This window comes from Chiroxiphia lanceolata, chromosome 1 (genome assembly GCF_009829145.1).
Source record: "Chiroxiphia lanceolata isolate bChiLan1 chromosome 1, bChiLan1.pri, whole genome shotgun sequence".
Classification (NCBI taxonomy): Eukaryota; Metazoa; Chordata; class Aves; order Passeriformes; family Pipridae; genus Chiroxiphia; species Chiroxiphia lanceolata.
The window spans coordinates 86,193,285-86,206,226 of NC_045637.1; the positions used below are offsets into that span (position 1 = coordinate 86,193,285).

Sequence of the window (12,942 nt, forward strand, 5' to 3'; positions counted from 1 at the left end):
GCTTGTGCAGGCTAACAGATTAGCTCACAGAGGGGAACTGAGGGGTACCATGATTACAGAGGAAAGCAATTTAAGTAGGGAATGTGGGGCCTATATCTGCAGGAAACTCAGCTTCATCAGTTGCGTTGCTCATAGAACAGCTCACTGACCTTATGCCTATTAGTTCCCTGATTCTCCACCCCCTTCTGTGAGAGCTTGAAGAAAAATAGGGAGAATATCAACCTAGTGAATCACTGTTGACTGTGTCCTCCACATTTCCCTTATTTGGGCAGCCATTTTTGCTCAGGTATGCTGAACATCCACGAAGTGGCTAGGTACTAAGCCCTCAGACACTCAGACAGGTGTCTCGAAAGATGTTTAGGAGACTTACTCCAAGGTTCATGAACTAGATTTTTAAATAAGTCTAAAGAATTTGGATGTGGCATTTGGGACCAAACTCCCTTAGGCTTCTTTACTCTCTAAAGGCAAGATATTCAAATAAACTTGTCCAAATTAGGATAATTAGAGTCCTTCATCTTACCCCTGCAGCGTATCTATTATACTTGTCTAGTGAGTGTACTATTCGACCGCACCAGGGATCTTTGTTAATTTGGTGGGAATAAAGAATTAATCATTAGTATCTATGCTAAGAAGTTTGTGTTTACCGTCAACATGCCCAATAGATGTGCAGATGCTAGTCTGATGTGAAATTATAGCTAGACATCGTCTTCCACTTGGCCAGTTCATTAACCTGTGTCTTATAGGCCTTTATGACTGCATTTGGCATAGGGTTAGAGATTTCAAGATATGTTACTATTTGTTTACTGTATGTGTTTGGGATAACATGCCAAAGAGAGAGAAGCATAATTTGTGCTTCAGTTTACTTATAGGCTTATAGTTTTTAGATGCCCTTTAGGTACAAGTGTTTTCTTGAGTACCTTTCACTGATATATTTGGGACAAAATCCTGTGTCAGATGATGCAGCCTTGCCAGACAGCTCTCCCTATTGAAGAACTGGGTAAACTGGGATTCTTTTGTTTACTTGTTGAGTTATTTAACAGCCGTAAGAACCAAGCCTGAAGTTCACTGGGGCATCACTTTTGTCTCTTTTTGCAGCAAGACTTGAAAAAAACAGAGGACTGCTTGTTTTCTTCATCTGTCATTGTGATTCCCACATCCAACTGACAGAGCAGGAATACAAAGTGAAGTACTAAATTGGACAAAGCAGTTGCTTTTAGTGTGTGTGCATGTATTATGCTACACACTCTAAAAAAGCACAAGAAACAAACCAAACCCAAAACACCTCCTCAGTTCTATGCTCCATGTTTGTCTTTGGGGGAGTGTATGAATGAATTACACTGTTGACTTTCCACTCAGCTCCTTTTGAGTGGATTATATTTGAAAAGCTTTTTGGAAGAGATACTTCTATTTTGTTTAATTTTTTGTGTTGTTCTCCTTTTGTTTGTAAAGTGCCAACATCTCAGTCAGATCCAACTAGAGGCTAATAAACAAATCCTGACTACTCTGTGGCAAGAGCTCCAAGATGAGCAAAAGCCGAGGAAGTCTTGAAACTACTGGCATTGTTTAACAGTGCTTTCAACACCTTTTTCAATTAAGTCAGCTGAGAAGGTTTAGATGGTGGTTTATGAGAAATTATGATAGTTGGTAGTTTGCAACTGAATGTATAGCTTTTGGTTTGAGGAGGAAAAGACACAGAACACCTGACCTAACAGCCCATCAGTGAATATTTGCCATGGGGGGTATCATATGAAACACAGAGATGTTCTGTGGATTTTTTTTTTTTGTCCCCCCAAAAGGTGTTTTTTCGTCAGTGGCATGGTTACTCATAGGTATTGAAGCAGTATTTTGGAACAACATAATCTAGAGATAGATAATACATCAGGTTAATGAAAAGGTTGAGGGTATAAAACCTCTCTGCTGCTTTGGAATGTCATTTACAAGACATGGGGAGCTGTGCCCCTCATGCTGTTTGGGCTTTAGACTGGCTTTATATGAACTAAATAAAAGGCTCAGATATTGCCAGCCTTGGTTGGGTAGTTAGTCGCATCTGTCTTGGGTCTTATATTTACCTTCCTCAGGATTAATTTACTAATGTCAGTGGGATTACAGTGCTGTGAGGTGAAAAGGTACAAGAGCTGATTCAGGTCTGAGGTGTGCAGAGCACAGATTTGGTCACAAAAATTGTCACTTCAGTTTCAGAAACGAACTCCTCTCTCCCCATCTTTTACTTGTTACTGCCCCATTGAGCATTTATTCATGAACAATCTTTAGGTTTGTAAGCCAGTTTGCTTCTGATGTAACGATGTAGTTACACCGAGAAGAGACTTGGGACATTTTAACTGTACTCAGTCACATGAGCCATGTAAAGACAGCCTTCCCACGCAGAGTATTTGCACAATGCTTTCCTGGAATTTGAGGATGAAACACATCTTGCCTGTTATGCTTCAGGCATTTCACCCAATGAGACAGAGCCCTGCTTGCTCGATCGCATTAGTTGAAGTAGATCAAGAGTGACAGTCCTTCAACTGTATTGCTGTGAGTTTGTCTTCATCTTGTACCTGTTGACCATCATCCAAGACAAGTTATTGTTCTGGGTGTACTTTTCCCAAATGTTCGTTCATGAAGCCTAGCCATGATGACTTTTGCTTGGCCCAGATAAACTATTTTTATATTTTTTTGAGCAGCTGGTATGCTTTCAAATAGAACATTTGAGGATATGCCAGGAAAATTGATTTGGAGGTGTCTGAAAAGGATTGTGAAGAAAATTCCTGAAACGCAGCTGCTGCTGCTAACTATGACAATTATCCCTGTCTCAGTAATGCTGCTGTGATCAGTTTTTATGTGGTCCATTAGGTTGAATGGACCTAAGCAGTTTTTCCCCTAGTTATGCCTCCCAAGATTTCTTTTACTGGCCCTTATTTTCCCCTGAGTTGAATCAGGTTGCTGAAGGATTGCTGTGTCCATTTGCTTTTGTCTTTGACGCTAGAGCTGTTTCCATGGAATTGTGGTGGGGGGACTTATCCCCTTTCTTCCTTGGTGTGGAACTTAGCTTGGAAGCTCCCCAGAGGTTTTGCCTGTTGTTGAGGTCACAGGGGAACAAAACAATTGCTAGCTATCAGCTGTTTAAATCAGGACTGATCCACAACATAAACAAGATAAAGGCTCTTCATCCCAAGAAGTGGAGGACTACTATTTTTTAATAGACTGTTCATCCATAGTTTGAAAGCTGTAACTGATTTATAACTTTTTTTTTCCATTGCACCTATTCTGCACTCTGGGAAACCATACTCTGGGGGATTTGTTTTCCCCTGTGTTGTCTCCCTGAATATTTTAAATACATGCCTTCATTCTAAATAATCTAGCAAAGGGAATTTCATCTTACCTCGTTCCTCCTGAAGTCAAGTTCCATCTTTGTCCTTTTGTAGTCAGATGCTGAAAAAAAATCTGTTTGGAGGCTGATGGGGAACTGTTCAGTTTGATGCATAGTTGGAGGAAATTAGCACCCAGAAAAGAAGTAAATGGGTCATGAGTCTAGAATACATTCAACCCTCTTAATATGTTTCACTTATCTGAGTTATGTGAAAGCATGTGAAAGAATCACAACACAAACTGCTGACAAATAGAGATGATAAATGATGAGGTGTTTATTTATCTATTTATTTGCTTCATCCCCGTAGAAGATATATTTTGGTGATAAATTAGCTCAAACTTCCCCAGCTATCTCTGTTGGTCACTATCCAGTGGATTGCTAGTGGTGACCAAAATTTTTTACCCCCTGAGTAAAGTCAGTGGAATAAACAACACAGGGGTTATGTTGTTTGGGGTTTTTTTTATTGTTTGTTTGTTGGTTTGGTTTGGTTTGATTTGGTTTGGTTTTTTCCCCACTAGGTTGTGGCAATGAAAAACAGTATAGGTTACTACATTTCAGTGGTGTTAGTTGATCAGGTTCATGGATCCTACTTGTCTGCATATGCTCTTGCTAATGTGTGTGGTTAGTTTGGTCAGAGAGAACAGCTATCCTTTATATAAACTATACTTTCTCTCTCATAGAGTATTATTTCTCCTTGTAAAAAGTATGTAGTCACACAATTTATACTGGACTTCATGCTTCACTTGCTAGCATTCTCATTTCTTTTCTTCCCAGTGAAACTGTAAGTTTGTTTGCTTTTTGGTTCGTTAGGCTTAAAACTATGAAACTCACAAAATTCTCTGTTTATACAGGCCTATCTTTAGTTTTGCTTTCATTTTTTGGGAAAAAACACAGCTGTAAGTACCCATTGCAAACTGCAAAAAGCATAGGAATAGCCCTGCTATCCTGGAACGAGCACCTGCTCTTCTTCGAAGTGTTTTGAGGTAGCAAGCTGGATTATTAAATACATCAATCAGTATGATGAGTTTTAAGCAGATTTGCTTGTTGTGATATTTGGTCAATCTTTAAACAGAGGGAGAATTCCATTTAAAAAAGTTGTCTGATAAACCAGTGCTAGCAGGTGTACATATGAGTCTGTGCTGCAGTCTAGAGCTCTGAATGACATTGGTAACGAATATTAATAGCTTCATTTGAAAAAATACATTTAATTGCACTCATAATCAGTGGGGGAAGAAACAACCCTACCTAATATTTATGAATTAAAGATACATGCTGGAAAGATTCATACCTCAGTCATGAAAGAAAACACAGACATAAAATAAGTAGAGAGAAAGAACAGCAAGTAGTCATCTCAATACAGACTGCATTAGAATGGCTAGTGTTCCACAGGAACACGTTAACATTGCACTGCTATTATTTAAGACCCTAAATCTTGAGTTTACCAGCTGAAAATATTTATTTGTTTTTAACATCAAGAATTACAGTAAAAAGTTGTATTTTCCGATAGAATAGAGAAACAAAAATGCTATAATGTGACATTAGAATGATTCTCTCATGCAGCTAATCCAGGATAACTCCATATCCTGGCCTTTGTTGTCACATACATCTCATCTGCCGATGTTCTACATCCCCTCCTTTTCTCCACCACTGACTGGTTCCTCATTCTGGCCCCTGACCATCTGGTGTGATCTCTCCTTCCCAGCTAACCTGATTCTGCTCAGGCCTTTTTCTTTACTGCATTCCAACTCCAGTCTCTTTGCCCAGATGCTCCCAGTTTCCCTTTCTCTCACTCTTCTGCTATTTCTTTTCCTCCCCTCCAGTTTGTTTTATTTGGGTACTGTTTTGTTTGGGTGCTTTTCCCCTCCCTGTGTTCTTGTCCAAAAGCTGCTTCTTCAAAAGCTGCCTGGCAGTGAGCATGCTAACATGGATAATGGAGGATGCCAAGTCCGATGCAATGCCTATCCATGTTCCCAAGTAACCAGGAGCTTCAGCTGTGGAGGAAAAAAAAAAAATCTGTATTTTTCCTTTGTACCTGGGCTGAAGGATTTTCATTTGTTCTTTGCGACACGGTCATGAACAGTCTGAACATAATAGGGCTCCATTAGGTTGGAAGATGCTTGATGAAATTGCATCAGAGGGATATAATTATTCAATGTGTTCAGCTAGCAGCTTTACTAAAAATACAGGAAAGATAGAAGGCAAAATTAATTATGTAGAGCACAGTAAATCTTCTCTTACTCAACACCTCCATAGCCTATATATGGCTCCCTTTTTAGGATTCAGCGTGGGCTTATTGTAAAGCTTAATGGCTGAGTTACCCAATCATAATGAGCCACTCTGTGCAACAGCTGAGCATGATAAAGCACTCCTAATACGTCTACAATGCAAGGTATTTTAATTCCGACATGAGTGCTGCAGGAAGACACGACACTCTTCCACACAAACACATGGACAGACTTAGGTGGGTGGTAGTGCTGTTGGTGGAATAAAACTCCTCACAAGTGATTAATTTTTTCTCACTGGTCCTAAATATAATATCTGAAAAACCTAATTTATATTTGCCTGGCTTTATAAAAGTGTCAGTTCTTATTTATATTAGAAAATACATTAAATACATTTTTATTCCTTTAGCAAAATACACAATTCTTTGCTCCTTTTTTGGGTCTCTCAGTGAAGAAAATGTTTCTGTTCCTCTTACAAGTTAAGAACTGCAAATTTACAGCATGAGTCAATTCTTCAGAGTAAGTACTAAGGCACCTCTTTAATTTTGGTCATGCAGAGCAGCTTCTCAGATTTCTGTGATGTGAGATCAGACTCTTGACTCCAGAACTATTCAGGTGTTTTACCTCATTTCGGCCCCTTTATGTTTGTAAGGATTCTACTTTTATGAGCTGCTTCCTAATGCGCTCTTCCCAGGAAGAGCATACATCTGCAGCACAGGTCTACTTTCTTTCAGTATCTCTGGGCCACATCTCTTCTGGCACTCTTTTTGTGTCTTCTTTTCCTACCCTATTGTCATCCTTCTGGGTCTTAGGCATTGGAGACAGCTGAAGTAATACCAGGAAGAATTATTATAGAAGTGGGTTTGGGACTTCATTCCCCCAGGTGTATAAGCCTAGAATAAAACCTGTTGCTGTCCAGCAGGGCTGGTCTAGCTTCTGAAAGGTATTTCTTCTGTACTCTCCACTGCAATATCTGTGTGTTAGCAGTTAGAAGAAAGAGGGAAACAAGACATGGAGGAAGCTCAGGAGCAAAGAACTGACGTAGTTTCTCAAATGATGCAGTTGTGACAAACCTGTTGGGTTGTTTAGACTGAGGCTTGCGGAACTGAGAACTGAAAGGATGCTGGGAAGAATAGTCACAGATCATTGTCTGTCTGGGTGCAGTTGCTGGCACCATCCTTGGCTCAAGGAATGACTTTCCATGTCTTTGCTCTTTATGCATCTGTCTACCTTCTTTCACAACCTTCTTCTGCCCAGCCATGAATTTAATGATTGTTCTAAGAAAGGACACGTATATATTTTTTGGCTTCTGAGCCTCTCAGGTTAGCTCAAACCTCTGTCCATTGCTTCTGGTGCTCCTTTGCCCTGTAGTAGCACTTTTTGAGCAACATGTAAATACCTATACATTTGTAAAAGTTCTATTTCTCTGCCTTATAATTTATAGTGTCAAATGGGGGTGCAAAGGGGATCCAAAGGGAGCGGTGGTTGTCACTCATCATGGTAAGCTTGCTGGAGGGAGGGCCTGTGACCCTGGCCACATGGAGTGAAATGTGTGCAACTTTGTATGAGGGAACACTCCTGGGCAGCATGAGACTGAGATTACCACAGATGTATCCCTCAGTAAATGTAATCCTACGTCCACAAATTCGTTGCTGTTTACATGCATGGCAAATATGTTCGCTCTGGAGTTGGGGGGGGGGGCCGAACTCCATGCTTACTGATAAAGAAGTATAAAACAGTGTTGGCACAATGATTTCTGAATCTATCTGGCAGTCCTATCACGCACTGTTATAATAAGATAACAGGAGATAGTAATTTTGCACTTGATGGAAAAACATATTGAAGAGCTTAATGAAATTTCATCATGCACTTTTAATTGATTTCAGCAAGGGAGACCTTTACAAAGCAAATATAGCTATTAATCTAATTAGTGTTTCAGATAATATACTGAAATTATATTTCTATATCAATATATCAGACAAATATTTGTACGAGATAGGCATTTCAATGACTACACAGCTGAAATGAACAAATTAATTTCTTCTTTTATAAGGGCCTTGTTTCCTACAGGTGTACTTTGCAGTTCATTTTCCACTTTGGATGCTTAAATTAGGCTTGTTAAGTCCACAGTTAGTCTGAAATAATTGGCTTTTCATTTTTTCTCCCAGTGATCTGTGCAGTGGGAGAACTGAACAATATTGCTTGTTGACTCTGCAGCCTGGTTTTCATGAGGGCTGTGCTAATGAGTCTGTGTCACTGGGTCAATGCAGAGTATGGCAAGAGCCTTTTGGAATGGGGCATTGGCTGGTATCACAGTATCCTTTCTGGAAAAGATGAAGCTGAGTGCACAGCATTACATGCTCTGTTACCCTGTTCTTCTGACTGTCTGGCATGTGAATCAAATATTTTCTTCTTTGAAGCAACCATGATGGTGTTAGGCGGTGGGTATCATTTCTTGATAGGGCCAGGATGACGCTGAGACCTGGATGATCAAAAGGATTCCAGGGTTTGCTGCTTTGGCCACAGTATCTGTTTCTGCCAGTGTCAACTGCTACTGGACAGCTTTCAGTGGACACAAATACAAGGAAAAATAATCACACAGTCAAACACAGTCCTCGCTTGGTTGTTGTGTTGACCTCTGTGGTGTGTACTAAGAGCTTCACTGAGACTGGAATGAGTTTGGTTCCATGCCCATTCAAATCTGTGGCAAAGCTTTCAGTGCAGTGCAGGATCAGGCACAGAATCACCCTGAGTGCAATTCAGACCTTTGGTGTCTGGTGTTTCACAGCCCACATAGTAATTAAGGACAGTTAGACTCTTCAGAATCAGATCCAAAAGAAGACTCTTCAGAATCAGATCCAAAACAGACAGCAGGCTTAAGATGTGCCAGGTACCAGCTAAAAAAGGTACTGAAGACAAAAATATGTCTGAAATCTTATCAGTGTCTTGGTCTAGGCACGAAACACAATATTGCAATTAAACACGACTCCCTGCACCCAACTGATATCCTGAAGAAATAGGTCTGGAGACCTGAAGTCTCTCTTGCTGATGGGTATCCATAGTTTTGGTCCAAACTTGCTGAACAAGACTCATTGCTCTCTCTCATACAGCTCTTTCAGTCAAATTTTTACACCACAGTGGCTGGAGCTCATCTAAGATCTGTCAGAACCAAGTCCAGTTTCCCACTTTGAGATGTTCTTACCACTGTCTCCCATCTACAAGGGAAATGTGGGAATGTTCTCCACTGCTCCTGCAAAAACTATTCCACTACTCAGGCAATAATTCATTGGAGTCATTGAAGCCATGTAGTGAAGGTTGTCTATGTAGCCTCAAAGTTAGGGAACTCATACAAGGAGGAATCTAGGATTTTGATCCCTGATTCTAGGACTGTTCATGTGTTTTATTGCTTAATGTAAAGCTTGGGAGCAAAGGCCAGATCTCAGGGCTCTCCTTCTTAGGAAAGTAAATTCCTTCCAAGTCCCACCTTTGATACCCAAATCCCTTATCAGAGCTATAACAATTTTGGAGTTCAAATATTTTTCACAAGGCTGTGGATCTTCCCTGTACCTCTGCCAGATGTACCCCTGGAAATGAATGGGTTCTATCTTTAGACAGAAAGGCCACCTAAATTTTTCTACATAAACTCAAACTTTATTTTGAATCTTTCTTTGAGTTCTGTATGAAGTCATTCTACCTCAGAGGGCATTAACTGTTTTGTTGAACTTTAGTGTAGTTATGGCAGTTCTCATGGGTCCTCCATTATGACTCACAGTATCATGTTCTTTCTTTTGTGTCTAGTAAGGAGTTGGCAAATTCTCCTCAGCTGCAGCATAAAGAAACCTTTAATGCTCTACTTAAGCTGGGCAGAATTTAAGATCCACAACTGCTCGTGACTGAGGTTACTGCCATCACAAAATACACCGGATGGGACTGTGTAAAGGGGAGTACCTGATCACAGTGTTGGATAGAAAGCGGAATGAAAGTAAATGAATAAAATGGATGAAAAGACAAATGTAAAGTGAACGTATCTGTACAGGAGCCTAAAAAAAACAAGCCATGCTGGGACTTCTATTTCTTTTTCATTGTGACAGCTGATTTGTTATTTCTGCTGAGAAAGGTTAGAGACACAATTTTCAGGAGTGATGAAAAAACAGGAACTTCTCTGTGTAATGAGGGTCTTGCACTGGTGTTACAGGTAGCAGTTGCTTGAATTATCAATATCATAACTCTTTGCACTGGTCTATGTTATAGAAAAGAGAGATCACAAGAAAGAAAATGTACATTAGCCAACTGGTTTTGTGATAAGTTCTGACACCATAGAATGCTTTCTATTTTTAGTAATGTCAAATTACATTTATCTGTAGCTTTTCTTGCTGCCCTCATTTCAGCATGTGGTAATGTCAGTAGCAGCTTTCACTCACTGTGTGGTAGAGATGCAGTTCTGAAGTCATAGATGCTTTGAAGGCTCTGTATTTTGTTTCTTGAGAAAAACATCTCTGCAGTTGGAGAAAAGGGATGGAAATATTTTTCTGGTCTTATATTTTGCTGGTTTCATAAAAGCCTACATTTTGACTTGAGGATATGGACCTTTAAATGAAGTAAACTACTGCCATTATTAAAAACACCTTCCTGGAAAGAATTCAGAGATGTTCAAGACTATTCTTTTTTTTTCCCCTGGCACTGTATTCTAATTAAATCTCAACCATTTCTTGTGTAATGTTTTTAAGGTCACTAGCTTGGCTGGGTATTTGGTAATAAAAATTACACCCCATGTCTGCAATAGGACCACTAATTTAAAATAGCCATTTGATTCAAACTGACCTGTTTGCCAGCATAACTAATGAAGTGTCACTTTAATATTTAAAGTGCTGTTCTTTCAAGGTAATTGCTATTTACTGGTAATTCTTCTTCATTTGATGGTTTATTAGGTACCTATAGGAATTTAAATTGGGCAACTGAAAAACTGTAATTGTCTAACTAGTGTAATTCTTTGCTATAAATAAGTCTGGGCACCTGTTTAAGGAAGGTCTTCTGTTTCTGTTTTTAAGGAAGTTTTTTGTTTCTGTTTTTTTACACCATGAAAGAATGGGGAAGGCTGATTTGGGAAAGAGATTTTACGTATTAATAAGATATTAGGAAAGAGCCAGCAGAAGGTGCTGACATCCAAAGGAATGCAGGGACTTGTTTTGGCTAATTCTGCACCCACCCACATGGGCGTCAACATTCCACTCAAACATGGTAGGACTTTACCACTCCTTGTGGCAGGGGGCATAGATTTGGGGGTGGAGGAAGAGGGAGAACAGCCAGGAAAGAGTTGATCTTAAAAGTAATGGTAGAAAAGGCATAAAACCAGCATTCTCTTAGAAAAGAAAAATTGTAGTTGGAAAGAAAACATAGCTGGTAAAATAAATGCATCACTTACTTGTTCCTTTTCTGTTCTAGCTTGTTAGTGAATGTCTTCTTTTACCCTCAATGCATCATAATGCTTTATTCTGTCCAAAGAATATAGATATTTAAACTAACCTTCTTGCTAAAGAGATCTAAAGAGATATGTGGTTTTGTCCTCCACAATCCGATAAATGCGAAAGCACAACAGGAAACACCTCTTTCTGAAAAACTCGTGCTTACTTTTGTTGATACTTGCCTCTTAACAAAAGAGCTTTCTGAGTGGGCATTGCAAGTTAGTCTTATTAACCTTTTCTTTCTTCCTACTTTCAACTGGTTCTTTTTGTTAAAGGTAGAGCCCCCAGCTTAGTGTTCTTTAACAATTTTTAGGATTGTTTCTTTGACACGTGTTTTGTTGTTAGCCTTTAATAGCTGTTGAACAATATTTAGATTACATGACCCTAAAAGCAAAAGTTCTTGTATCTTGCCTTCATATTTTATTGGTATAATGTGAGTGCTTCATTTATTTGTGAATTCATCATTTTTGTATCTGTAGATTGGGAGCTATGCAGATTTTTTTCATAAAGTGGGTATCTCAACTTCCCAATATTAGAAGATAATTTGTCTTAATTTCAAAAGAAAAAAAAAAGTTGTAAGCAAATCCTGCCATGGAAATTTCAGACCTGATAGCTTACATTTAGTCAATTTATAGTAGACCAAAAAGAAAGTACTTAGAATGGGAAATGTTAGGCAACCCCATCTTTTGGTAGCTTTACCAGTACATTTGTTTCTGCTAGAATTTAAAGTTATGAAAGATAGCAATAGTGTTCCCTCCTCCACAGATACAGGGTGTTAGGCTTGATTTGTGGCTTGTCCACGCTTGGGCAATGGGGATCATTGAAATGTCTGTCTGCACCTGAATTCCAGTCCAGTGGTGTATCCAGTGGGTGGTGTGAATATGCTATGTCATTTGCTCCTAGGTGCATCACCCTGTGGAGACTTGCCAGATGACTTCATCATCCCACTCAATCGTGCTACTGTATTCTATATTTTTGCAGCAAGGAGACAAGGAGACAGCACAATATCCTGGCAATCTGTGTATGCATTAATGAAGTGTCTGCCCGCACTTCTTAACGTAGGGTTAGAAACGATGATTGCTAACATAATGCACTATTTAAATGGCCTGTGCAGTCTAATGTAGCTATATGCATGCATAAACCACAAATTATTTTGTCATGGTTGCTATACTTTGTGCAAACATTTAATGAAAAGCACTGTTGCAATACATCAAATACTGACTTATATTTTTCGTAACTGAAGAATTTAATTCTTCATAGCTGTGTTACTACTGTTTTGGTCCACAAGTTTCATAAGTTAATACTAGAAGGCTTAGATATATGACAGATCCATGAAAAGCCACAGTACATTTGTGGTCAGATTCAGGAGAGGATTGAACTTGAATTCAGATTTGCTGCTTAGGCCTATTATTAATTTAGGTCCAGTACTTGAAAACTGGTTCAGAAGTGGATGTTCTTACTGAAAAGTACTGTTCTCAAAAGTACAGAAGAAACTCCCCTGGAAAGAGTGGTAGTCACTGCCTCTGGGCGTGTGCATACGTGAACGAATATGCGTGTTTGTGTACATGTTCATGCATGTATTTGAACACACATTGCTTTTGTGTGATGGGTCTTGTGTTGATTCACAGCAAAAGCTGTATACTTTGTTTTTGTGGTACAGAAGCTTTTCTGTCAGAAAGCTTCTGTACAGAAGCTAATAGTCAATGTGAAGAATTAGAAGAGATTTTCTTGGCACTGTAGGACTGTTTTCTCCCCTCTTCCCCATTCTTCTACATCAGAAAAACCCTCTTTCAGAATAAGAGGGAAACAGTGATGTGAAGTGAACTGCTGTGAAATGAGCCCATGATATCCAAAACTGTTGTGGTGGGGTTTTTTTCCTCCTGTCATG

General features: G+C 39.3%; 1 long non-coding RNA gene across 2 annotated transcripts in view; it reads left to right on the forward strand.

The window, feature by feature from the left end:
- The window catches only part of LOC116795757, a 112,233-nt gene that overhangs the window by 40,572 nt on the left and 58,719 nt on the right, over positions 1-12,942 (forward strand). Inside the window, exon 3 of one of the 2 annotated variants that reach the window (XR_004360150.1) lies at positions 12,036-12,117. The exons of the other annotated variant lie outside the window; for it this stretch is intronic. This is a non-coding gene — a long non-coding RNA (uncharacterized LOC116795757). The remainder of the gene's footprint in view (positions 1-12,035; positions 12,118-12,942) is intronic. 2 annotated transcript variants of the gene reach the window in all.